The sequence below is a fragment of the Castor canadensis genome, chromosome X, assembly GCF_047511655.1.
Source record: "Castor canadensis chromosome X, mCasCan1.hap1v2, whole genome shotgun sequence".
Classification (NCBI taxonomy): Eukaryota; Metazoa; Chordata; class Mammalia; order Rodentia; family Castoridae; genus Castor; species Castor canadensis.
The window spans coordinates 61,805,441-61,832,610 of NC_133405.1; the positions used below are offsets into that span (position 1 = coordinate 61,805,441).

At 35.5% G+C, this 27,170-nt stretch overlaps 1 protein-coding gene and 1 pseudogene across 3 annotated transcripts in view; one reads left to right on the forward strand and one right to left on the reverse strand.

Moving 5' to 3' along the window:
• Positions 1–27,170, reverse strand: part of Pcdh11x (protocadherin 11 X-linked) — a 633,628-nt gene that overhangs the window by 67,989 nt on the left and 538,469 nt on the right. The window lies entirely within an intron of this gene.
• On the forward strand, positions 8,647–10,117 carry LOC141419637 (keratin, type II cytoskeletal 8 pseudogene; annotated as a pseudogene).

Below are 27,170 nucleotides of genomic sequence, written 5' to 3' on the forward strand. Positions count from 1 at the left end.
TGGGAGGTAAAGGGCAAGTGAGAGCAATGGAAGGGGTTGAACAGACCAAAATAAAGTACACCCACAGCAGAGATACACTGAGAATCCCTTTGAATATCAACTAAAATATTAAGATTGAAAGAACTGTAAAATGAGTACAGTGTCTATGGGCAATATAAATCAGAGGGGGTACATTATGTGTGGGGTGGAGGGTACTAGTGGGAGGGAGGTGAGTGAATGAAGAAGATTAAAGTGAGGGTGTATGGTTGATGGACTTCATATACCTATGTGAAATAAAAATAAGAAAACTCTTGCAATTGCTTTAAGTGGGGCATATAGGGGGTTGAGGGGAAGAGACAATGGGTAAGATGTAAGTAATGTACGATGTAAGCCTAATCAGAATTGTTACTATGAATCCCCCTGTACAATGAATATATCCTAAAAAATTTTTTTAAATGAAAAGTACTTTACATTTGTGTGATGTAAAACACCATCATAAGGTGATAAGTATCCCCATACATGTATCACACACCAATCCACATATTCTTTTTATTACAAATGTTCAGTAAAAGTTTTACATTAAAAGAAAATTCAATGGTAATTACAAATGTTGTGTAATGATATGTTATTTGTATCATTAATGTATAATGTCCACAGGGAACCTAATATCCAACAGACTTGATTGGTTCAAGTTGCAAATACTCCAGGAATGGGGGGAGGAGGGATAAAGAAGAATGCTGAAAGGTGAATTTAATTATAATATTCTGTAAAAGCTTTTGTAAATGTCACAATGTACCTCCAGTACAACAATAACATAATAAAAATTTAGAAGACAAAATATGAAAATGTAAATAAGAGAACATAATAAAATATTAATCAATGAAAACTTGAAATAAAAATAAGAATATTAATGTATGGGATGATATAGCGATTAGTAATACACATTTGAGAGCAATCCTGTACTTTATATAGAAAGATCTCAGATATACAAAAATTTCTTTTCAAGTTTTTCCCTCTCTATAACTGCATTGCATAAAACTTACAAAATATCTTAAAAGGCTTAATTGCCTTTTCAAAAATTCACATTGCCTGAGACAATGAAATAATAATTCAGAGTTCATCTTTTCCCCTTCATATTCAGTCATTATTTTAAAAATAAAAAGTATTTTATAGAATTTAATATGCAGTCTGTCTAGTGCATTTGTATTCCTCATAAACTTGGATAAGTCAAATTCCCCAAGAAGGTTTTAGCTCCATGGATCTTACTACTAATGAAGTTAAAGCAGGTTTCTCACATTTTTCAAAATATTGTAAAATAGGATATGGTGCATTTGTAGTTTGAGCAAAGAATTAGTATAGAATCACTTATTTCACCTCAATAGCAACTTAATTTTTTCTGATGTATAAACCAGCAAAAATATTCCCACATCAGTACTTAAGAAAAATTGCTAGTAGATTTGGTGTTAATTAGAACAACTACTTCTCCCACAATCTAATTGATATACTTGCAGAAAACATAATATAATCTTTACTTTAACAAAGTAGCAAATAATCATGTTTGAACAATTCACTCTAAATTTTAATAGTTGCAATTATTTTTATTCTTAATGTTTTAAGTTATGAGTTTATATTTAGCTATACAGTTAAATAAGACAAAGATATTTAGTCTGCAATTCTTTAACCAAAGACACAGAGAAGTATTTATTAATAGCTCCTCAAAGGTTTTTACAATCTTTACAATTATATTATGGGATCTATTGCACTACTCACCTTAAGGAGTTTCTAAGAAATACAGGAAAGCTTGGAAATACAGCATTAATATTTTTTATAATAAGTGGTTCTAAAAATTCTAATTCCGGTGTCTGATTGTTCCTAACTTTTAAGTCTTACCAGGGAAATATTTTTTTCTTCTGCCTTTTACAGATCAGAAAATTTCTCACATTATTTAATAACCTTCAGTTTTCATAGCCTAAAATATCAATTTGTATAATACAATTAGTAAATATGATCACCAGCCTCAATTCTTTTTAAAGGATTTCCTTTTCAAGTGACCTATTCAAGCAGAACAATCTTGCAATTGCAATGTGGAATATCCTTATACATGGAAATGTCCTAATGAGACTTCCTGTAGAGCTATCTTAAATAAACAAAAACACCTTTTCACAAAAATGAACAGGAAGATAAAACACGTCCTGTCTGGGGGTTGGCAAGAGAAGGAGGGAAGAGGATATAAGGAAAGAGTGGAGGAGGATAAACATAGTGAAAATATTATATGTTCATGTATGAAAATGGAAAAATGAGACACACTGAAACTATTCCAAGAATGGAGGGGAGGGAGGATAAAAGTGAATGATGGAGGGGGTGAATTAAACTATGATATATTGTAAGAACTTTACTAAATGTCACAATGTACCCCCAGTATAACAACAATATGATAAAAAATAAAGTTAAAAAATAAAATAAAACATAAGCTATTGTGAAAGTTGAAAAACTTAACTCTCAATCCCTGTAATTCTGAAGTATATATTTTCCAAAATGTTGATGTTAAAATTTTTCTTTTTATGTTTATTTCTTTATCTTTCAGTATAATTAAGCACATGTCTATTCTCATATTATGTTTTAGTGCAGTATAAACCGTTTGATGTTAATGGTACTACATTGTTAATATATTGTATTTATTAAAGAAATTTTTCTTCACTAAAGGGGGAGAATTAGAGATACTCTGAGTATGAATGACAAAGACATTATGTCTTTCATTTCTCATGGAGGAAACAAACATAATAGAAATTTAAGTTAATATGATAATCACCATCTTAAAAGAGTTTCCTATGTGTCTTCTTTTCCCCATTGGCCACTTTGGAAGGATGAGCACTACATATATCAAGAGTCAATCTTTACACATCAGCTAAATAATGGAAACTAGTAATATAAAATGGCTGATCAGATTTTTTAAGGTACCGTAGATTTATCAAAATTAAAATCCCATCTCTATTGGCAAGTTTTTAAAATAAAATTCCATATACTAAACCTTATTTTCCCTAGTGTCTACTTTGTCCCTATAGTGTATTATCAGTAATATTGAGGTAGCTGTGTGGTATCATTACTGTAGCTAGACAGAAAACTCTCATTTATCTTTACAACACCAGTGAAAAATAGATATTATGTTCTTCACATTAGTGAAATCAGTGAACTCAAAGATCTTTTCTTTTCCAGTCCCTCAAGGCACAATGACTAGGCCATGATCTTTCAAGATTATTTCTGTAGAAAAGATAGTTAACTCTATTTTTATGACAATATAAGCCTCTCAATAAATTAAGAAAAGCTCAGAGCTAAGCAATATCATATAAATGAGAGTCATTTAATATTAACAAGTTCTCTGGTATCTCAAATATTGTCAAAATTAGGTATTTTTCTGTCTTAGTATAACTATTTACTTACTTATTTAAAATAGTCATAAAAATCCCCTATGTCAATTTTCATAAAATCTGGTTGAAAAAATTTCAGAGCTTGAGATGTAATATGTTAATAGAAAATAAAATAGCTTAAGTAAATAATATGTAGGAATATATTTATGAGTTCAACAAGAAAATTCACTAAAAATGTGCACACAGTTCTGATATTTTGCAAAAAGCAACAAACTTTATTCTGTGTTTGTATTATAAGAAATTATATTCACTTTATGGGGAAAATAACTTTTACATATAAATTATATAAAAATAGAACATTGAATGGTGCTAAAAGTGGTAGGTTTGGCATATTTGATAGTAGCTCTAGATGTCTTGTCCTTGGTATACTGGGGATAGAATTTTATTTTCAGAGTTGATTTTAACTTAAGATATTCTGTTTAGTCGTAAATCCTTAGAAGAAATCTCAAAGGAATCGATAAACTGTTGTGTGTACTTTTAAATCATTCCTGTACTCCTACTAAATTAATTTTTTTCAGCTCAAGGGAACCTCTCCATTTCTAGTATTTTTCTCTTATGTGGGAGTGTCACAGATGTGTTTTTCCCAATAGAAAAGAAATAATTCTGGGAGCAATGCATTAATTTGAAACTTTAATGAAACATGTACATATTACACACACATTGTATACATATATTCACTACCAATATATTTTAATATGATCTTGTGTATATCTATATTATTTTCCACCCAGGGAAAGGTAACTTAAAATGCTTGGAATTTTGTAGACAACCTGATGTTTAAAACAGAAGACTGTATGCCTAATAAGATTGTTTCTATGGTAATCAATTTCAAGAGAGATAAAAAAATAGTTTGAGCTAAAAATGCTTTATTCATATATTCATGGTGCAAGGGATATTATATTCTGTCTTTGAAATACTTGTTGCAGAGTCATTCTTTATGTACCAATACGTTCTACAATCTTATTCATAAAGCACAACCAATGTGTAACATTAGTACAACTTATGTACTTAGAAGCTATAGGATCTTTGAAATGATCTTGTATGAACAATTACTAGGAAAAGCCGAAACATGCTGACGGCATTGGTAGTGGCCATGAGCTAGGGTGTTTCTGCCTGATCTGTGATTGGGAAAGGCTTACTACATTTTATGACTGGTATGACAACAATATAAGGCTTTTGGGTCAGGTAGATCCTTTCTCTCAACCTGAGTTTTGCATTCATATACTTTATAAGAAAAAAGATAGCTGAGTCAAACTGTTTGTAAAATATACAAAATAAATATCATTGGAATATTTTTATGACTCTCCATACCTGATGACAACTAATTAGGAAGGCTAATAAACACCTTTAATTTGGACTTTAAAAAAAAACAAAGAAAACAGGAGCCCATGGAACATTATCCAAAATTGATCATATCTTAGGGCACAAAGCAAGCCTCATCAAATATAAGAAAATAGAAATAATCCTATGCATTCTATCTGATCACAATTCATGAAAACTAGAACTCAAAAACAGCAGAAAATAAGCAAACAATTAGAAGCTGTACACTACATTGCTCAATGATCAGTGGGTCATTGATGAACTAAAAGAGGAAACTAAAAGTTTCTTGGAAGTTAATGAAAATGAAATCATGACGTACCAGAACCTATGGAACACAGAAAAGGCAGTCCTAAGAGGAAAGTTTATACCCATGAGTACATATATTAAAAGGACACAAAGATCTCAAATCAGTGACCTAATGCTACATCTCAAATTCCTAGAAAAAACAAGAACAAGCAAAACCCAAAACAAGCAGAAGTAGAGAAATAATAAAAATAAGGGCTGAAATTAATGAAATAGAAACAAACAAACAAACAAAAAACATACAAAGACTCAATGAAACAAAAAGCTGGTCCTTTGGAAAAATAAACAAGATTGACAGACCTCTGGGAAACATGACTAAAATGAGGAGAGAAAAAACCCAAATCAGTAAAATCAGAAATGCAAAAGCGAGGTAACTGCAAAAGCCACTTGATACAAGGCATCGTCAGAGACAACTTTGAGTACCGATATTCCAATAAATTTGAAAATCTTCAAGAAATGGGCAGATTTCTAGAAACTTATGATCATCCAAAATTGAACTAAAAGGATATTAATACCCTTAATAGGTCTATAACACAAAATGAAATTGTAGCAGCAATAGAGTCCCCCCAAAATGAAAAGTCCAGGACCTGATGGATTATCTGCTGAATTCTATCAGGCCTTTAAAACAGAACTAATACCACCTCTCCTTAAACTTTTCCATGAAACAGAAATGGAAAGAACACTGCCTAACTCATTCTATGAAGCCAGTATTATACTCATCCCAAAACCAGAAAAAGACACCTCCAAAAAGGAGAACTATAGGTTAATTTACTTAGTGAACTTCAATGCAAAAATCCTCATTAAAATAATGCCAAACCAAATCCAATAACATACCAGAAAAATCATTTACCATGATCAAGTCAGTTTCATTCCAGGGATGTAGGAGTGGTTCAACATACGCAAATGCATAAATGCAATACAGCACATTAATAGAAGCAAAGACAAAAACCACTTTATCATCTCAATTGATGTAGAAAAAGCCTTTGATAAGATTCAACACCACTTCATGATAAAACCTCAAAGAAAACTAGGAATAGAAGGAATATACCTCAACATTGTAAAGGCTATATTTGACAAACCTACAGCCAACATCATACTTAATGGAGAAAAACTGAAACCATTTCCACTAAAATTAGGAATGAGACAAAGGTGCCCACTATCCCCACTCCTATTAAACATAGCCCTGGAATGCCTAGCCAGAGAATTTAGGTAAGAAGAAGAAATAAAAGGAATACAAATAGGTGAGGTAAATGTCAAAATATCCCTATTTACAAATGACATGGTCCTCTATTATAAAGACCAAAAAACTCTACCAAAAAACTACTAGACACCATAGACAGCTACAACAAGGTGGCAGGATACAAAATCAACTTACAAAAATCATTAGCTTTTCTATACACCAACAACCAACAAATTGAGAAAGAATATATGGAAAAAATTCCATTTACAATAGCCTCAAAAAAATCAAATACGTAGCAGTACACTTTCCAAAGGGTATGAATGATCTGTAGAAGGAGAGCTATAAACCCCTGAAGAAAGAGCTCAAGGAAGACCTCAGAAGGTGGAAAGATCTCCCATGCTCATGGATTAGTAGAATCAACATGTAAAAATCGCTGTACTACCAAAAGCAATCTACATGTTTAATGAAGTTCCCATCAAAATCCCAATGACATTCATCACAGAGATTGAAAAATCTACCCTAAAATTCATTTGGAAACACAGGACACCATGAATGGCTAAGGCATACTCAGCAAAAAAGAGCAGTGCTGGAGGTATCACAATGCCTGACTTCAAACTATATTACAAAGCAATAGCAATACAAACAGCATGGTACTGTCACAAAACAAATATGAAAACCAGTGGAACAGAATAGAAGACCCAGATATGAATCCACACAGCTATGCCCACCTTATTTTTGACAAAGGCACCAAAGACATATGATGGAGAAAAGACAGCCTCTTCAATCACTGTTGCTGGGGAAAGTGGTTATCTGCCTGCAAAAACCTGAAACTCGATCCATGTTTATCACCCTGTACTAGTATCAACTCAAAATGAATCAAGGACCTTAATATCATACCAGAAACTCTGAAGTTAGTACAGAAAAGAGCAGGGAATACTCTGGAACTAGTAAGTATGGGCAAGAACTTCCTCAATAGAACACCAGCAGCTCAGCAACTAAGAGAAAGAATGGACAAATGAGACTACATAAAATTAAAAAGTTTCTGCACAACAGAAGAAATGGTCTTTACAATGAAATGACCACCCACACAGTGGGAGAAAATATATGCCAGCTATACATAAGACAAAGGACTGATAACCACAATATGCAAGGAGCTCAAAAAACTAAACTCTCCCAAAATCAATGAACGAATAAAGAAATGGGCAACTGAACTAAATAGAACTCTTTCAAAAGAATAAATTCAAATGGCCAATAAACAGATGAAAAAATGCTCATCACCTCTGGTAATACAGGAAATGCAAATCAAAACCACACTAAGATTCTACCTCACCCCTGTTAGAACAGTTGTCACCAAAAACACCACCAACATCAGGTGTTGGCAAGGATATAAGGGAAAAGGAACCCTCATACACTGCTGGTGGGAATGCAAGTTAGCGCAACCACTATGGAAAACAATATAGAGGCTTCTTAAAAAAGTAATCATAGATCTGCCATATGATCCAGCAATCCCACACCTAGGGATATACCCAAAGGAATGCTACTCAGGTTACTCCAGAGGCACCTGCACGCCCATGTTTATTGCAGCTCTATTCACAATAACCAAGTTATGGAAACAGCCCCACTACTGACAAATGGATTAAGAAAATATGGTATCTATACACAATGGAATTTTATTCAGTCACAAAGAAGAATGAAATTTTGTCATTTGCAAGTAAATGGATGGAACTGGAGAACATCATTCTGAGCTATGTTAGCCAGGCTCAGAAGACCAAAAATGGTATGTTCTCCCTCATATGCTGACTTTAGATCTTGGGCAAATGCAGCAAAATTGTTGGACTTGTATCACATGCTTATGGGAAAGCACATACGGGAGGAGTGGGGATAGGTAGGAAACCCAAAACTTGAAAGTGTTTGATGTCCCCACTGCAGAAGAGCTAATACAGTAACCTTAAAATGACAGAGGTCAATATGGGAAGGTGACCCGGAAGTTGTGAAGGGGTCAGGTAGAGATGAATTAATTCAGGTTGTAATACCCTTGTGTATGGAAGCAATGCTAGGAATCTCTCTGTATCCTTATCTCAACTAGCAAAAACGTTTTGTCTTTCTTATTATTGCTTATGTCTAATCTTCAACAAAATTGGAGAAAAGGGCAGAACAGGTTTTGCTTGGAAGGGGGGGTCGGGCTGGGAGGGGTGCAGGGGAAGAAATTGCCCCTAAATGTATGTGCATATGAATAAGTGAATAAAGAAAAAATATAAAACAGCTTTCTCTGTCTTTGAGTTCATCTAAATTGAAAGCGACCTTTTAAGTTCAAACATGTTTTTTAATTTATTTATTAGAAAAAATGATTTCAGAGTATTTGAATGTATTTCCTTGAAGCAGCTCTAGGCTTCTTCTTGAAGTTCTGTCTTCAGCTGGCTTGTTTTCATTTCATCCTCCACCATGTCCATCAGAGTGACCCAGAAAATCTACAAGGTGTCCACCTCTGGCCCCCGAACCTTCAGCAGCTGCTCCTACACAGTGGGCATGGTGCCTGTATCACTTCCTCCAGCTTCTCCCAGGTGGGCAGCAGCAGCGGTTACCTGGGCACTGGCATGGGTCTGGGTGGAGGCTTTGTTGAGCCTGGTGTTGGGGAGATCACAGACGTCACAGTGAACCAGAGTCTGCTGAATCCCCTGAGCTGGAGGTGGACCCCACCATCCAGACTGTGCACACTCAGGAGAAGAAGTACATCAAGTCCCTCAACAATAAGTTCATCACCTTCATTGACAAGGTGTGGTTCCTGGAGCAGCAGAACAAGATGCTGGAGACCAAGCAGAGTCTCCTCAGCAGCAGAAGATGGTCGGAGCAACATGGGCAACACGTTTGAGAGCTACATCAACAACCTTCGGAGGCAGCTTTCGGAGGCAGCTTGATTCACTGGGCCAGGAGAAGCTGAAGCTGGATGCAGAGCTTGGCAACATGCAGGGGCTGGTTCAGGACTTCAAGAATAAGTATGAAGATGAGATCAATAAGCATATGGAGATGGGAAATGAATTTGTCCTCAAGAAGGATGTGGATGAAGCTTACATGAACAAGGTGGATCTGGAGTCTCGCCTGGAACGGCTGACTGATGAGATCAACTTCCTTAGGCAGATACATGAAGAGGAGATCCGTGAACTGCAGTCTCAGATCTCAGACATGACTGTGGTCCTGTCCACGGACAACAGCCGCTTTCTGGACATGGACGGCATCATTGCTGAGGTCCGCACCCAATATGAGGAATTTGCCAACCACAACAGAGCTGAGGCTGTGAACATGTAACAGATCAGGTAAAAGGAGCTGCAGACACTGGCTGGGAAGCGTGGGGATGATCTGTGCTGCTCAAAGAGAGATCTTTGAGATGAACCATAACATCATCTGCCTGCAGGTGGAGATTGAGGCCCTCACAAGCCAGAGGGCATCACTGGAGGCCGCCATTGCTGATGCTGAGCAGTGTGGAGAGTTGGCCATTAAGGATGCCAATAACAAATTGTCTGAGCTGGAGGCAGCCCAGCAGCGGGACAAGCAGGACATGGCACAGCAGCTTTGTGAGTACCAGGAGCTCATGAATGTCAAACTGGCCCTTGACATTCGAGATTGTTACCTACCTCAAGCTGCTGGAGGGTGAAGAGAGAAGGTTGGAGTATAGAATGCAAAACTTGAGTATTCATACAAAGTCAAATAGTGGCTATGCATGAGGGCTGAACTTGGCCTATGGGAGCCTCTGAAGCCCAGGCCTGGCCTCAGCTATAGCATGAGCTCCTTCCAGACCAGCTTCAGCTCTCCTGCAGGCTCCAGCACCTTCACCTGCACCAAGGCCATGGTTGTGAATGTCAAGGACCATGATGGGAAGTTGGTGTTCGAGTCCTCTGATGTCCTGCCCAAGTGAATGGACATTGCAGCCCCTCTCAGCCTATACTCCTCCTGTGGCTGCCCTGGAGCCAGTGGGGGAGACAGCTGTACAGGCGAGAGCAGGGAAGGAGAGACCCACCTGAGGCTCAGCCCTAACCCTTAACAACCCCTTGGGAGGAGCCTACTGCCAGGAGCCCTCCCTTGCCCCAGCTATCCACCAAAACTCAATTAAAAGAATTTTTTTTTCAGAAATAAAGCCTCAGCTGGCTCTACCAACTAAAAAAAGAATATTTGAATGATAATATCCCTAGGTTTATTACATATTTTTTGTTCACAATTTTGTTTCACAAAACAATGCTCTCCAGTGACTGAAATCCCAGAGAAGTCCTTTGGCTGTATATTCTCACTAAATCCTTACATAAGGTAACTTTCAATTAGTATTTTGCTCAAACCTAGAAAAGAACTACATCAATGATGAGCCACATTATTGGATTAAGGTCATATGTAATTCTAGCTTTCTGTTTAATTCTCAACCATAATAGACCAGAAAAATTATATTTATTTGTACTTTTAAAATTATCTCTCTGTATTAGTTTCCCATAGATAATACTTTAGAAAATGCATCTTTTAGCTTTTAAGATTTTGAGTAAGCTAATTTTTTCTCACTTTGTTCAGCAAACCAAACTAGAGAATAAGTGTGTGTTCTATTCTTGGCTACTTGTAACTGATTATTCACAATTTTAAATTCCTTAATATTCTGTACATTCATTCATAGTCAATGCTGCTTTGGGTAAGAGTCTAGACTGGCCATTGGCTACTATGGTTACTCTTTATTATCATACTGTAATGGCAACAATGCACAACCAATAACCATGAACACAAATAAATAACAGAGAAAGAAAACCTGGAAATCTCTGGAAGTGTTGATGGCACTAAATAATACATACAGATTCAGTGGACTGTGATTAACATTTCTCTGAAAGGTATCACAGTTGTGTTCTGCTGTTAGAACAACTTTTGCAGCCACAGAATAAATCTAAATTGACACTGGAAACTCAGAGTAATGCATCTATCATGAATAACACATCCAGAAACAAGTAATGGTGTTTTGCTTGTCATGTTAACAAAGATTGCAAACTAATCATGGCCTATTCTATAAATACCAATCTTACTGTATCCTTTTCTCCTGATTTCTTTAAAAAAAATGCATCCTTTAAAGCAACAGAAAAGGCAGCTTTCCACAGTGTGGAATATAATGCTTCAGGAATAAGTGATGAATTAAAATTTCCTACCCCTTTGTTCAGCTAGCAATCTGTGTAACATATATCCTTTTCCTAAAAGTGTGGTTCTGGTTATCATATGCAGTGATTCCCTCTGTGACTTTTCTCAATCTGGCACTTATCTTTCACCAATTAACAATGTAATATATACTACGCTGAAGTTAAAGGAGACCTCATTTTTTAGGTCTCAGTGCTGACACCTGTATTTTACCAGTAAATTTACAGTATACATTCATACTTAGGCTTCTATGGATTAGACACTTGAGTGTTCTTTCTTTTGACTTTCAAAACTTCATAAAAACAATATTTCCTATTCTCATAGATTTTGATATAATAATTCAAATTTCTATTAAAATGTACAGAGATATAGTCGTCTCAGGGTTATATGGAAATAGATTGAACTAGAAGTGCACTGATGATTCCTGTCAAAATTTAGAATTCATTAAATACATGTGGAATGTACATGTGTATGCACATCCCTGTGCTTTTGATTTTAATTTTCTTGAGAGAAAAGTTGTTTTCTTTTTTTCAATTTGCTTGATTCATTATACAACTTCCTGTTCTTGGAAAATCAAATTTCTTTTTTTTACCTATGTCCTGACTTGAAATACATTGTGGCATTTAGAAAAGCTGTTAAAATATATTAAATATACCATAATTGAGTTCCCCCTTCCACCATTCTCCTTTATCTCCCCAACAACACCATTCCTAGGATAGTTTCAACAAGTCTTATTTTTCCATTTGCATACATGTGTAAACAGTATCTGCACAATATTCACCCATCCTATACCCTTTCCTCACTTCATCCCCGCTTTCTGGTACCAGCCTCCCTTTCCCATTGGGCAGGACCTGATAAGCCTTCCTAATCTCAGATTTTTTTTCATTATTTTATTGTATTATCTTTACATTTACTCACATGTGTATACATTGTGTGGGCCGCTCCCCTTCCCTTTCTCCCTTTACCCACAACCCTGCTTCCAGGCAGAACCTGTTCTGTCCTCTTGTTCACCGATTTTGTTGAAGAGAAAATGTAAGAGATAGCAAGAATGACATAGCATTTTGCAATTTTGAGATAAAGATAGCTATACAGAGAGATTCCTAGCATTGCTTCCATACACATGTGTATTGAAACCCACACTGGTTCATCTCTGCCAGACCTCTTCACTGCTCCTCGTCCCCTTTGTAAAAGAAAAAAAAAATGACATCCTGTTTTTTTTAGATAGTTATACAAGGAATTTCCTTGTGGCATTTCTATGTAAATATATTGTAGAGCCAGAATTCGTTCACCTCATCTATTTTTCTTCATTCTACTTTATTTCTTATCTTATGTTAGTTTCAATTGGTTTAAAAATATTTATAGTACGTCTATATTCCACATATGAGAGAAAACAAGGGACTTTTGGCCTTTTGAACCTGGCTAACTTCACTTAAGATGATGTTCTCCAGTTCCATCAATTTACCTGCAAATGAGAAATTTTCATTCTCCTTTGTAGCTGAGTAAAATTAGATTGTATATAAATACCACTTTTTCTTAATCCATTCATCAATAGTGGCCATTTTGGCTGTTTCCATAGCTTAGCTATTGTGAATAATGTTGCAATAAACATGGGTATGAAGGTGCCTTTATTGCAACCTGACTTACTTTCTTTCAGGTATATCCCTAGGAGTGGAATTGCTGGATCACATAGCAGTTTGGTTTTTTGGTTTTTTGTTTATTTGTTTTTGTTTTTTGAGGAGCCTCTATACTGTTGCTCATAATGGTTGTACTAACTTACACTACCATCAGCAATGTACGAGAGTTCCTTTAACCCCCACATCTTTGTAAAAATTTGTTGTTGTTGGTGTTCTTGATGGCAACCATTCTAAAGGGAGTGAAGTTGAATCTTAGTGTGGTTTTGATTTGCATTTTCTTTATAGCCAGGGATGTTGAGCACTTCTTCATGTGTCTTTAACTAAACAAAGAGATCACTTTCACTACTAGCTCACCAGTTATCAATCTTATTCTACTATTAATTAGTATCCAAAGCAAGGAGAGCATTTAGAGGTATGCCTAACACTTTCATTTCTCTTCTTTTATTCATCTGGGAAGGGAAAATGCCTTCCATACTGAAAGAGCTATTTGGAACTCTGTTGTATCATGGTCCATTTTATTCACTCACACACTTTTTCATTACTTAATTATAAGTCAATAATTTGCTGGCTATTACTTAAAGCAATAAAAAGTTAGTATATATATAAAGTACAATTCAGATACTTGGGTTAAATAATTTATTTGGATCTCGAATGAATGAATATTTGAATTCGCTTCCCAAGGAAAAATAAATCATATTACATACATTTTCATGGGCATGATCCTTGAACTGGTGAATATATTTTATATAAGGTTCTTTTTTAAAAGATTTTTACTTTTAAATTTATAGTATGGCAACTTTTTATGCTATTTTAGGTGTAATTTTCCAGATTATATGAAATAATAATAGATCATTTATGAAAGTGTCCAATAGTTTAAACTATGATATAAACTTTCTGAATTTCTAATACTCTGAAAAAAACTATTCAGTAGTCTCAAATATATTTCGTTGGATATTAGAATTATAAGGTTTAAATGCAGATGCTGGGGGATTCCAAGATGGTGGCTAGAGGGAGGAAGCAGAAAGCGAGCCTCCTATAGTGAAATCTTGGAGAGACGCTGGAGACACACGTTGCAGGCATAATCACTGAGAAGAGGCATAACTTTGACCCCTCCACACCTCCAGCCAGCACAGAGAATCTCCACTTCATGTTAAACAGAGAAAACAGGAGGACCCCAGGCCACCAGTCACCCGCGCCCAGATGGCTTGGAAAGACGCGGACCAGGTGAGCTTCATGGTACCATGGTACTCCCACAGAGAAGCCTGGGCCAAAGCAGCATAGCCCCCTGGACAGACCAACCCCCACCCAGGGAAAAAAAGAGAAACTGACTAATAAGCAATAAGAACAATAAAGACACACGGGAAAGAGGGTGGGGTGCCCTGAGCGCCAAAGATCGGGGGAAGGGAATCCTTCCCAGGACTGTAAATAAACAAGCAGGGTGGGCCAGAGAGGCTTTGGCGGGAGCAGGGACATGCACCCAGAAACCAGGAGTGGGAAAACTTGTGAGAGTGGCGGAGGGAGGAAAACTCCACAGGAGAGGAGGGAAGACCCACTTCACTTGTGAACTGTAAACAAACATGGCAGCTGGCAGGAGCTGCAGCACCGCCCAGTAATCAGGACCAGGAAAGCCTGTAAAAGTGGTGGTGGGAGGAAAACGCCACAGGAAGGGGGGAAGACCCACCTCTCACATGAACTGTAAATAAACATGCAGGAATGACAATGCGGGGGCAGTGTCACCTATCCCAGTGTGCTTGGAAAGGGGAGAGCTTATAGCAGAGGCTCCCGAACAGGAGAACTCTGAGCAAACAATGCTTGCGGGGCCAGGTGAGTGCTAAGCTCACCCCAGAGATCTGCATAAATAACACCACCAGCAACAGCAGGCTGACAGCAGCGGGCAGGCAAGCCACAGCTGCAGATACCATTCTCAGAACTGTCTCCAGACTCTTTTTTTTCTTTTTCTCCCTACCCTTGATGAGAGAACAACTGAACTACACCTGCATGCTGAAAAACTTACTGAAACTATATTGCATTTGAACTTGGGACACTTGGGGAGGTTTTTTTTTTTTTGGTGTGTGTTTGTAGTTTTGTTCTACTTTATGCTTCCCCTTTGATGAGACAACTACAGAACAACATCTGAGGCACCCTCTCCAGGATTGGAGACTGAGATGGACACCCAAATTATTAAGACTGAAACTTCATTGCATTTGAACTTGGAGGTATTTTGGGTTTTTTATTTTTTGTTTCTTTTTTTTAATTTTCTATTTTTCATCTTATTTTAATTCATTTTTATATATAGATATTTCTTTCATTTACCTATTTTTTATTTTTATTCTTATCTTTATTTTTTTATTATTTTTGATTTTCAATCCTTTCTGTCTCTGTAATGTCTGTTCAGCTTACTGTCAATTAGTACATTAACGCACCCTGTTTATACCTTTGAAACTTTCTTGTCTGATACCTTGTTCTGTTTTCTCCTTCTTGTCTGTGTATTTGTTTCCCCCTTTCTTCAACTTCTTCCTTTCCATCTCAGCTCACTCTTCCATTCTAAATATTACCATTGTTATTATTACAAGCTAGAAAATACTTAATTGCACAAAGTACAGGGACAGTAACAACAACAAAGACAATGACAGGAAGACAGAAAAAACAGGGAAACCAGATTCCCCACAGCAAAAAATTAGTACAGGAACCAGAGGGGAATGAAGAAAACATAAACTCAGATGCAGAATCCAACAAAATGAAGATAAACTATGCCAAAGGACCCAATGAAGTCCACAAGAATAATTTAAAAGAAGACATACTACAGGTACTCAATGAGATGAGATACTGGATAGGGTCAACCAAAATGTACAGGAGACACTCAAGAAATTCCAAGACAACAAAAATAGAGAATTTGAAAAAGCAAAAGAAGAAATAAAGGAAACCATAGAAGCACTGTATAAACACCAAAGTGAAAGAGAGAACATGATGAATAAACGGATAAATGAACTCAGGACAAAAATTGACAACATTAAAAAGGAAACCACCCAGGGTATGGAAAACCTCAGAAAAAGGAACAAAACAGACTGCAAAACAAAACAGAAGGCCAATCCAGTGGAATAGAACAAACAGAAGACAGAATCTCAGAACTTGAAAATGAAATGGTAATTAAAGGAAAAACCAAAGAACTATTAATTAAACAACTCAAGACCTGTAAAACAAAAATGCAAGAACTCACTGACTCCATCAAAAGACCAAACTTGAGAATCATGAGCATTGAAGAAGGAGAAGAAGTGCAAGCGAAGGGAATGCGTAATATATTCAACAAAATAATAACAGAAAACTTCCCAAATCTAGAGAAAGATATTCTCATACAGATGCAAAAGGCCTCCAGGACACCAAAGAGACCAGATCAAAATAGAACTACCCCACAACATATCATCATTAAAACAAAAAGTTCAGAAACTAAGGAAAGAATATTGAAGGCTGTAAGAGAGAAAAAAAAAGTAACATACAAAGGGAAACTCATCAAAATCACAGCAGACTTCTCAACAGAAACATTGAAAGCAAGAAGAGCATGGGGTGAGATCTTCTGGGCACTCAATGAAAATAACTTCAACCCCAGGATACTCTACCCAGCAAAATTATCATTCAAAATAGATGGAGCAATAAAAGTCTTCCATGAAACGCAGAACCTAAAACAATATGTGACCACAAAGCCACCACTACAAAAGATTCTGCAAGGGATTCTGCACACAGAAAGTGGAACTTAACCATGAAAAGACAGGCAGCATCAAACCACAGGAAAAGAAAAAGCAAGACAGTAGAGAGTAGCCTCAACTTAGGTACACACAATCAAACCTTCAAACAGCTAAGACAATTAAATGACAGGAATCACCACATACCTATCAGTACTAATGCTTAATGTTAATGGACTTAATTCACGCATAAAAAGGCACCACTTGACGAAATGGATTAAAGAGGAAGATCCAACAATTTGTTGCTTACAGGAGACCCATCTTACTGACAGAAATAAGCATAGGCTTAGGATGAAAGGCTGGAAGAAGATTTACCAAGCCAATGGCCCCCAAAAACAGACAGGAGTATCAATATTTATCTCTGACAAAGTGGACTTCAAACCTACATTGATCAAACGAGATAAAGAAAGACATTCCATACTAATAAAAGGGGAAATAGACCAAAAGGAAATAATAATTATCAACCTGTGTGCACCCAATGTCAACACACCCAATTTCATCAAACATACCCTGAAAGACCTAAAAGTATAAATAAACACCAACACAGTGGTTGTGGGAGACTTTAACATCCCATTATCATCAATAGATAGGTCATCCAAACAAAAAATCAATAAAGAAACCCGAGATCAAAAATATGCAATAGATCAAATGGACTTAATTGATGTCTACAGAACATTTCATCCAACCTCTACACAATATACATTCTTCTCAGCAGCCCATGTAATCTTCTCCAAAATAGATTGTATCCTAGGGCACAAAGCAAGTCTCAGCAAATATAAGAAAATAGAAATTATACCATGCATACTATCTGATCACAATGCAGTAAAAGTAGAACTCAACAACAAAAGTAAAGACAAAAAACATGCAAACAGCTGGAAGCTAAATAACTCATTACTCAATGAAGATTGGACCATTGACGAAATAAAAGAAGAAATTAAAAAGTTCCTGGAAGTCAATGAAAATGAAAACAAAACCTACCGGAACCTTTGGGATACAGCTACGGCAGTCCTGAGAGAAAAGTTTATAGCCATGAGTGCATATATTAAAAAGACTGAAAGATCCCAAATCAATGACCTAATGATACATCTCAAACTCCTAGAAAAACAAGAACAAGCAAATCCCAAAACAAGTAGGAGAGAAATAATAAAAATAAGAGCTCAAATCAAAGAAATAGAAACCAAAAAAACCATACAAAGAATTAATGAAACAAAAAGTTGGTTCTTTGAAAAAATAAAGATCAGTAGACCCCTGGCAAACCTGACTAAAATGAGGAGAGAAAAAACCCAAATTAGTAGAATCAGGAATGCAAAAGGGGAGATAACAACAAACACCATGGAAATCCAGGAACTCATCAGAGACTACTTTGAGAACCTATATTCAAATAAATTTGAAAATCTTAAAGAAATGGAAAGATTTCTAGATACATATGATCATCCAAAACTGAACCAAGAGGAAATTAATCACCTGAATAGACCTATAACACAAAATGAAATTGAAGCAGCAATCAAGAGTCTCCCCAAAAAGAAAAGTCCAGGACCTGATGGATTCTCTGCTGAATTCTATCAGACCTTTAAAGAAGAACTGATACCAACCCTCCTTAAACTGTTCCATGAAATAGAAAGGGATGGAAAACTGCCAAACACATTTTATGAAGCTAGTATTACACTTATCCCAAAACCAGGCAAAGACACCTACAAAAAGGAGAACTATAGGCCAATCTCCTTAATGAACATTGATGCAAAAATCCTCAACAAAATAATGGCAAACCAAATTCAACAATACATCAAAAAGATTATTCACCACAACCAAGTAGGCTTCATCCTAGGGATGCAAGTGTGGTTCAACATACGAAAATCACTAAACGTAATAAACCACATTAACAGAAGCAAAGACAAAAACCACTTGATCATCTCAATAGACACAGAAAAGGGCTTTGATAAGATCCATCATCATCATGATAAAAGCTCTAAGAAAACTAGGAATAGAAGGAAAGTCCCTCAACATTATAAAAGCTATATATGACAAACCTACAGCTAGCATTATACTTAATGGAGAAAAACTGAAACCATTCCCTCTAAAATCAGGAACCAGACAAGGATGCCCACTATCTCCACTCCTATTCAACATAGTACTGGAATTCCTAGCCAGAGCAATTAGGCAAGAAGAAGGAATAAGAGGAATACAAACAGGTAAAGAAACTGTCAAAATATCCCTATTTGTAGATGACATGATCCTATACCTTAAAGACCCAAAAAACTCTACTCAGAAGCTTCTAGACACCATCAATAGCTATAGCAAGGTAGCAGGATATAAAATCAACATAGAAAATCATTAGCATTTCTATACACTAACAATGAGCAAACTGAAAAAGAATGTATGAGAACAATTCCATTTACAATAGCCTCAAAAAAATGAAATACCTAGGTGTAAACCTAACAAAAGATGTGAAAGACCTCTACAAGGAAAATATACACTTCTGAAGAAAGAGATTGAGGAAGACTATAGAAAATGGAAAGATCTCCCGTGCTCATGGATTGGTAGAAACAACATAGTAAAAATGTTGATACTCCCAAAAGTAATCTACATGTTTAATGCAATTCCCATCAAAATTCCAAAGACATTCATTAAAGAGATTGAAAAATCTACCCTTAAATTTATACAGAAACACAAGAGGCCATGAATAGCCAAGGCAATACTCAGTCAAAAGAACAATGCAGGAGGTATCACAATACCTGACTTCAAACTATATTACAAAGCAATAACAATAACAACATGGTACTGGCACAAAAACAGACATGAAGACAAGTGGAATAGAATAGAGAAAATGGATACCCAGATCCAAGAAAACAAAAATAAAGAATATGAGAAAACACAAAAATAAATAAGTGAACTCACAGGAGCCATAAATAAACACCAAAGTGATACTGAAAACACCATAAATAGAGAGAAAAATGAATTAAGGTTGAAAATTGACAATAGTAAAGAGGAAGTGACCCATGATATGGAAAACCTCAGAAAAAAGACTGAAACAGAAATATAAAGCCAAAATAGAAGACCACTCCAGCAGGCTAGAAAAAGCAGAAGGAATCTCAGAACTTGAAGATGACATGGAAATTAAAGGAAAAACTGAATAATTATTAGACAGAAAACTCAAGACCTTTGAAAGGAATATGCAAAAACTCACTTACTCCATCAAAAGATCAAACCTGAGAATCATGGGCATTGAAGAAGGAGAAGAGGTGCAAGCAACAAGAATGTGTAATATATTCAACAAAATAATAATAAAAAATTTCCAAATCTAGGGAAAATTAGATTCAGGTACAGGAAGCCTCCAGGAAACAAAACACATTTGACAAAAATAGAACTATCCCACAACTTTTATCATTAAAACAAGCATAAAGAATAGAGAAAAAATATTGAAGGATGTAAGAGAGGAAAAAAAAAAAATAACATACAAAAGTAAACCCATTTGTCAACACAAACCTTAAAAGAAATAAGAGCATGAAATGAGGTCTTCTGGACACTGAATGAAAATAACTTCAACCCTAGGATACTCTGCCCTGAAAAACTATGATTCAAAATAGATGGAGCAATAAAATTCTTCCATGATAAGCAGAAACTGAAACAATATATGACCACCAAGAGACCATTACAAAAGGTTCTTCAAGGAATTCTGCACATGAGAAGTGAAAGCAAACAAAATCATGAAAGGGCAGGCATTACTAAATCACAGGAGAAGAAAAGACAAGAAAGTAGAGAGTAACATTGATTCAACTGCACACAAGCAAACCCTTAAACAACAAAGACAACTAAATGAAAGGAATCACCACATCCCTATCAATACAAACACTGAAAGTTAATGGAATTAATTCCTGCATCAAATCACACCATTTGGCAAACTGGGTTAAAAAGGAAGATCAAACAATCTGCTCCCTACAGGAGACCTGTTTCATCAATAGAAACAAGCACTTGCTGAGGGTGAAAGGCTGGAAGAAGATTTACCAAGGCAATGGAGCCCCAAAACAGGCAGGGGTAACATTACTTAGCTCAGACAAAGTAAATTTCAAACTTACATTGATCAAACTAGATAAACAAGGGCACTCCACACTAATAAAAGGGGAAATACACCAAAAGGAATTAACAATTAACACCCTATATGCACCCAACATCAATACAACCAATTTCATCAAACATACTCTTAAGGACATAAAAGCATATACAGACTGCAACACAGTGGTAGTGGGAAATGTTAATACCCACCTATCACTAATAGATAGGTTATCCAAACAAATAATCAATAAAGAATTTCTAGAGCTAAATCACACCATAGATCAAATGGACCTATCTGATGTCTACAGAATATTTCTTCCAACTTCTACACAATGTACATTCTTCTCAGCAGCTCACAGAACCTTTTCCAAAATTGATCATATCTTAGGGCACAAAGCAAGCCTCAGCAAAATAAGACAATAGAAATAATCCCATGCATTTAGTCTGATGACAATGCATTAAAACTAGAAATCAATAACAAAACAACAGTAAAAAACACACAAACAATTGGAAGCTGAACAACACATTGCTTAATGATCAATGGGTCATTGGTGAAATAAAGGAGGAAATTAAAATGAAAACACGAACTACCCAACCTATGCGACACAGAAAAGGCAATCCTAAGAGGAAAGTTTACAGCCAGGAGTGCATATATTAAAAGGTCAGAAAGAGCTCAAATCAATGACCTAATACTACAGCTCAAACTCCTAGAAAAACAAGATCAAGAATATCCCAAAACAAGGAGAGAAGTAATAAAAATGAGACTGAAATCAGTGAAATAGAACCTCCCCAAAAATATAAAGAATGAATGAAACAAAAAGCTGGTTCTTTGAAAAAATTAATAAGATTCACAGACTCCTGGCAAATCTGACTAAACTGATGAGAGAAAAAACCCCAAAACAGTAAAATCAGAAATGCAAAAGGGGAGACAACAAACACTACAGAAATCCAGGAAATCATCAGAGACTACTTTGCAAACCTATATTCTAATTTGAAAATCTTGAAGAAATGATTTCTAGATTTGTAGATACTTATGACCATCCAAAACTGAACCAAGAGGATACTAATCACCTGAATACATCTATAACACAAAATGAAATTGAAGCAGCAATAAAGAGTATCCCAAAAAAGAAAAGCCCAGGACCTGATGGATTCTCTGCTGAATTCTATGAGACATTTAAAAGAACTAATACCAACCCTCCTTAAACTGTTCCATGAAACAGAAAGGGAAGGAACACTGTATGAAGCCAGTAATACTCTCATCTCAAAATCAAACAAAGACACCTCCAAATAGGAGTACTACTGGCCAATTTCCTTAATGAATATTAATTCAAAAATCCTCAATAAACTAATTGAAAACTGAATCTAACAACACATCAGAAAGATCATTCACCATGACTAAGTCGGCTTCATCCCTGGGATGCAGGGGTGGTTCAACATACACAAATCTATAAATGTAATACAACACATTAATAGAAGCAAAGACAAAAACCACCTGATCATCTCAATAGATACAGAGAAAGCCTTCAACAAGTTTCAACACCACTTCATGACAAAAGCTCTAAGTAAACTAGGAATAGAAGGAATGTACCTCAACATTGTAATGGCTTTATATGACAAAGCTAGAGCCAACATCATACTTAATGGTGAAAAACTGAAACCATTTCCCCTCAAATCAGAAACAAGACAAGGGTGCCCACTATCCCCACTCCTATTCAACATAGTATTGGAATTCCTAACCAGAACAATTAGCCAAGAAGAAGAAATAAAAGGAACACAAATAGGTAAAGAAATTGTCAAAATATCCTTATTTTCAGATGATATGATCCTATACCTTAAAGACCCAAAAAATTATACCCCCAATCTCCTAGACACCATAAACAGCTATAGCAAGGTTGCAAGATACTAATCAACTTACAAAGTCATTTGCTTTCTATACACAAACAATGAACAAACCAAGAAGAAGTATATGAAAAAAATTCCATTTACAGTAGCCTGAATTAAAAAAAGTCAAATACTTAAGAGTAAACTTAACAAAGGATGTGAATGACCTCTACAAGGAGAACTACAAACCCTTGAAGAAAGAGATTGAGGAAGACTACAGAAGATGGAAAGATCTCTCATGTTCATGGATTGGTAGAATCAACATGTAAAAATCGCTGTACTACCAAAAGCAATCTACATGTTTAATGCAATTCCCATCAAAATCCCAATGACATGCATCACAGAGATTGAAAAATCAACCCTAAAGTTCATTTGGAAACACAAGGGTCCACGAATATCAAAGGCAATACTCAGCAAAAAGAGAAATGCTGGAGGTATCACAATACCCAACTTCAAACTATATTACAAAGCAATAGCAATGAAAACAGCATGATATTGGCATGAAAACAGACAAGAACCAGTGGAACAGAATAGAGGACCAGGATATGAATCCACACAACTATCCCCACCTCATTTTTGACAAAGGTGCCAAAAACATGATGGAAGAAAGACAGCCTCTTCAACAAATGTTGCTGGGAAAAGTGGTTATGTGTCTTCAAGAAACTAAAACTAGATCCATGTTTATCACCCTGTACTAGTATCAACTCAAAATGGAGCAAGGACCTTAATATCAGAGCAGAAACTCTGAAGTTAGTACAGGAAGAAGCAGGAACACTCTGGAAGTAGGAGGTATAGGCAATGAGTTCCTCAATAGAACCCCAGCAACTCAGCAACTAAGAGAAAGAATGGACAAGAATTAAAAAGTTTCTGCACAACAAAATAAATGGTCTCTAAACTGAAGAGACCTTCTAGAGAGTGTTAGAAAATATTTGCCAGCTATACATCAGACAAAGAACTGATAACAAGAATACACAGGGAACTTAAAAAACTAGACTCCCAAAATCAATGAACCAATAAAGAAATAAGCAACTGAACTAAACAGAACGTTCTCAAAAGAAGAAATTCAAATGGCAAAAAAACACTTGAAAAAATGTTCACCATCTCTGGCCATAAAGGAAATGCAAATCAAAACTACACTATGCTTCCACCTCACCCCTATTAGAATAGTGATCATCAAAAACACCCCTAACAACAGGAGTTTGGATGTGGAGAAAAAGGAGTCCTTGTACACTGCTGGTGGGAATGCAATCTAGTGCAACCACTCTGGAAAAAAATTGGAGCCTTCTTAAAAATCTAAACACTTTGTCTTTCTTATTATGATTATAGCTTCTCTTCAACAAAATTAGAGATAAGGGCAGAACAGGTTCTGCCTGGAAGTGAGTGTGGTGGGGGGAGAAGTTGGAAGCAGGGGCAGGTGCGAGAAATGACTCAAACAATGTATGCACACATGAATAAATGAATAAAAAAGTAAGAAAAGAATTTTCTGATGGAAAATATCAGATATATATACTCAAGCACATGTTAATAACACTACATTTGTAAAAATTACTTAAACAATTGACTATTACTTTTATTATTATTTTTAAAAGTCATCCTTTTTAATATGGTTGATAACTTCTTTTTTTTTTTTCATTTACCTATTTTTTTTTTCATTTTTCTTTTATTATTCATATGTGCATACAAGGCTTGGTTCATTTCTCCCCCCTGCCCCCACCCCCTCCCTTACCACCCACTCCACCCCCTCCCGCTCCCCCCCCTCAATACCCAGCAGAAACTATTTTGCCCTTATCTCTAATTTTGTTGTAGAGAGAGTATAAGCAATAATAGGAAGGAACAAGGGGTTTTGCTGGTTGAGATAAGGATAGCTATACAGGGCATTGACTCACATTGATTCCTGTGTGTGGGTGTTACCTTCTAGGTTAATTCTTTTTGATCTAACCTTTTCTCTAGTTCCTGGTCCCCTTTTCCTATTGGCCTCAGTTGCTTTAAGGTATCTGCTTTAGTTTCTCTGCATTAAGGGCAACAAATGCTAGCTAGTTTTTTAGGTGTCTTACCTATCCTCACCCTTCCCTTGTGTGCTCTCGCTTTTATCATGTGCTCGTAGTCCAATCCCCTTGTTGTGTTTGCCCTTGATCTAATGTCCACATATGAGGGAGAACATACGATTTTTGGTCTTTTGGGCCAGGCTAACCTCACTCAGAATGATGTTCTCCAATTCCATCCATTTACCAGCGAATGATAACATTTCGTTCTTCTTCATGGCTGCATAAAATTCCATTGTGTATAGATACCACATTTTCTTAATCCATTCTTTGATAACTTCTTCAGATAAAGGTGTTTCAATTATATTAGCTACCCCTTCTTTGAATTCATATTAGAGGAGTATTCCTCCATGAAACAACATGTAAGGACAAAATGAAAAATATGGACATCCTGTGTTTCACTGAAGTAGTACTTATTATAATCACTGAATTTTCCATTAATTGACCAGATTGATTTGATAATATCTTTTGAACATCAGTGAGATAAAATAATGATCCTGGGAAGAGTTAAAATCAATTTTGAAGGACAAGATTGACTTATAAAAATTTTTGTCATTTCAAATTGTTATGCTATATGTTCTTAAATAATTATAACTAAAACAAAATTGACAAAGCTAAAATTTATCTCATCTTACTCAGCATTTCACTGATAATGTACTTGTGTGAATATAGAATGGCACAGCTTTTTAAGAAAAGTTTAGTACTTCCTCAAAATTCTAGCGAAAGAATTACCACAGTACCCATATATTCCTCTTCTACCAATATCCCCAAGATAAATAAATACATATGCTTCTGTACACAGAATTTTCCACAAGAATGTTTGCACCAGTATTACTCATAATAGTCCAAAAATGGAAAAATACAAAATATTCTTCTACTAAAGAATGGATAAAAAATACTGTGATAACTCTATACAATAGGAAATTATTCCAAATGGAGTTCCAATACATGTTCCAACATGTATTGACCTTAAAAATATGCTACATGAAACCAGCTCACATACCATATGACTGTATTACTTTAACCACCCCGAATAGTACCAGAAGAACAAAAGGACAGATTATTGGTTGCGCAGATTTAGGAGTGGGCACAAAGAATTGGGAGCAGGGGTTATGATGTGTACCAAAATTGAATCATATGATACTTGCACAACTATATAAATTTGCTAAAAATCATTAAATTATATACTTATAATGGATTAATTTATGGCTTATAACTTATAATTCAATTAATCTTTAAAACATAAGAACTAAAATAAAATTTCAATTTTAGAGACTTAATGTACATGAGAATATAATAGAGAAAATGTTCTTTTCAAATTGAAAAGTTCAAATAAAAAAATGAAGCTGGATTAGTGAATTTTAAGTTTACTTCTCATGTTAAGGCTGAGTGCCTTATATCAAAAGACATAATAATTATATATTAGAATTTTTAAAGTTATAAATCCTTATGAAGTTTTCTATTACTTGGTATCTATATTTCTAATATTCTTATTCTTTCTGTAGAAAACATTAAGCAATTCCTCATTATGCATTATTTTGATTGATTCCATAAGCATTATTTCTCCCTTTAATCTCAATGTTTCTTCATTATATTTGTTGCAGTATTTTTAGCATCTTCACAATATAAAGTTGCTACTTTCCCAGTAGGAAATGATTCTTCTTGCCATCCTTTACAAAACAGCAACGTATCCTAGATATAACTCTTTTTAATGAAAGAACAAGCTTTACCTCAAATATTGAAGTTGAAATGGGTATGTGTCCACATGTATGCTCAAAATGCATTCATCACTGAGTTTTCACTCTTTTTGGAGTTTAGCAATAGTGAGCATGGGCATATGTAGCTTGCAAATTTTAAAAATATAAAAGAACAAACTTGTATTGAATAAGTTCCTTTCTTATTGCCATATTCATTCCATCTCAATGAATTCTTACAGTAAACACAGCTGACACTTACTGAGGATTTAATATTTGCCAGGCACTTTTCTAAAACCATCATAATCCACCACATCTCATTTAATCCCACGGCATTCCCATGAGGGAAGCACTAATATTATCTCTTTTGACAGATGTTCAGTACCTTCCCCATAACCACACAGCTAATCATTATATAGCTAAGAATAAAAAAAATCAGTAATCTGATTGGCATGGTCTTAACAACTCACAATAATTATTTTCACTTTATATTACTTTTTTAAGCTGACATGTGAAAATATTCCTAAATATTTCAATTTAACATATTTACTAAAATTCACTGTAGCTATTCACTGAAGCACTTCAGCATTCTGTACACCTACTGTGAAATGATGGATCAGTTGCATAATACTGATATCTCAATGTTCCTGACTATGACTTTATATTAAACATTTTTGTTTCTTTTGTATATGATCCTTTAACCATTACTCTAATAATTTCATCCTAGCTAAATAATCTAGTTCTCAGAAGAAACTCATTTCAATCCCAGAT